The sequence below is a fragment of the Sinocyclocheilus rhinocerous genome, unplaced genomic scaffold (genome assembly GCF_001515625.1).
Source record: "Sinocyclocheilus rhinocerous isolate Xijiao unplaced genomic scaffold, SAMN03320098_v1.1 scaffold615, whole genome shotgun sequence".
Taxonomy (NCBI): domain Eukaryota; kingdom Metazoa; phylum Chordata; class Actinopteri; order Cypriniformes; family Cyprinidae; genus Sinocyclocheilus; species Sinocyclocheilus rhinocerous.
Genome location: NW_015631049.1, coordinates 1089027 through 1091153, shown reverse-complemented (window position 1 = coordinate 1091153; position 2127 = coordinate 1089027).

Genomic DNA, 2127 nt, shown 5'->3' with positions numbered 1-2127 from the left:
AATTTCTTTCTTGTGCTGAACACAAAAGAAGATATTTTGAAGAATGTGGGTAACCAAACAGTTGCTGGTCCACATTGACTTTGATAGTAGGAACAAAAATACTATGGAATTCGCTGTGGACCAGCAACTGTTTGGTTACCCACATTCTTCAAAATATTTTTTATGTTCAACAGAAGAAAGAAACTAATTCAGTTTTAAAACAACTTGCGAGTGAGTTAATGATTATATAAAAATAAAACACTATGCAACCCTCTACATTGCGAGTAAATCACTCGCATATGCGACTAAATCTTCACTCTGGCGACTAAATGATGTCTAATACATGTAAACGATATTCTTTGTTGTATTTTCTTGTCAAAACAACGTTGTTCCTTTGGAATTCTTCAGCTTTTAAGAACTGCCCGTTTCTCCAGTAGTGGGCGGAACTAACAACGGCAATATCATTGGCTGGTGCTCACCTATTATCGTCCCTGTTTTGATTTCAGCAAATCAGTTCGAGCGAACGCACACAACCTGATTAATATTCATGAATCCAGTAGTTCATTAATCCTTGGTGCGTTTTATATTGTTCTTATTAGTAGAATTCGTATCATTATTATCTTATCAGTATTTTTGTTAGTTTTTCCCCAATTAACATTTTTTTTTTACAGAAACACTGAATAACCAAAAAAGCAGCACCACCAGTCCTAAGTTCAGTTAAAGTATATAGTGTTTTATTTTAATATTTGTTCATGCAATTTCTTGAATTTTACTGCTAAATACTGTACCTGAAAAATAAAGCACTGTTTGTTTTATTTGCATATTATTTGTTTTTGTAATGTATATCTTTTGTTCTCCTTTTCTAATAACAAAGATAAAATAATGACTAAGATTTTTATCTTCGCCCACTTTGGCCTAAATGTCTGCCATTCTTTTTTATCTTATATTTGTCACCTTGAAAGGCTTTTTTTTTTTTACAATAGGGAAATTAGATTGGCTGTACTGCTCAGTCAACTTGCTAAATAGTAAAACCAACATGACAAAGAATCGTGATAAAATCGTGAATCGTGATATTCCTGAATAAAATGGTGATATTATATTTTTGCCATATCGCCCACCCCTAACTTGTGCTACAACTGTTTGGCCTGTGCTACAAAACTTTCAACCTCTGTAGCACCAGTGCTATGTGCAAAAAAAGTTAACGTACAGCCCTGGATAGGATAGGCTGCGAAGGATCCATCTGATGTATCCTTCATTTGCCGGAGAAACGGAGGGCGCATTTGAAGTCGCGTTCGAATTGCGGCAGCCTTCGTCGCACCGCGGTGACGCAATCAGCCTTCAAATGCAGCCTTCGGAGGATGCATCGTGAATTGGGATGGTCTTCGTCGTGCCGCCATGACGCAATCAACCTTCAAATGCAGCCTTTGTAGGACGCGGTCTTTGAATTGGGACAGCCTTCGTTGCGCCGCCATGACGCAATCGGCCTTCAAACGCACACTTCGAAGGACGTAGCCTATGAATTGGGACGCAGCTATGGTCAACCTAGTTAAACCTTCTGTTTATTCAAGATTTCCTGGATTTCTTCTGTGGTGTGTATTTGGAGTTTCAGCATGAGAGCGCCCTCTGGCCTTCGGATTACTGCTGATCACAGAACCGTGCTTCACTGAAAGAAAGGTGTCATATGATGCGATTTCAAGTTTTCCTTTCTCTTTGTAGTGTTACAAGCTGATTGTGCATAGATAAGATCCCTGAAGTTGCAAAGACTACTCACTCAAATCCAAAGAGATATTCTTTATAAAAGTTGAGTCAACCACACCTACCTAAAACGGCTCGTTCTAACACGCCCCCACATATCTACGTCACTATGTGGAAATATTAGCATAATGCCGCCCAAATGTGCACGCAAAGAAAGAAGGCTTGGTTTCAGGAACAGCAATAGTGTTGATGCAGCCATGTCAGGGACACGCTGTGTTTCAGTGCGAAAGCAAAAGCACTTTATTTGGCCTTCCGGAAGTAGATGCAATTAGGAATCATTGGTTAAGATTTATTTACAACAGAACAGCACAACCCAGATGTTCGAATTTGTGCAACGCATTTTATGGACGACAGTTTTTTGAACCTAGAAGAGTACAAGGCTGGCTGTGCAAA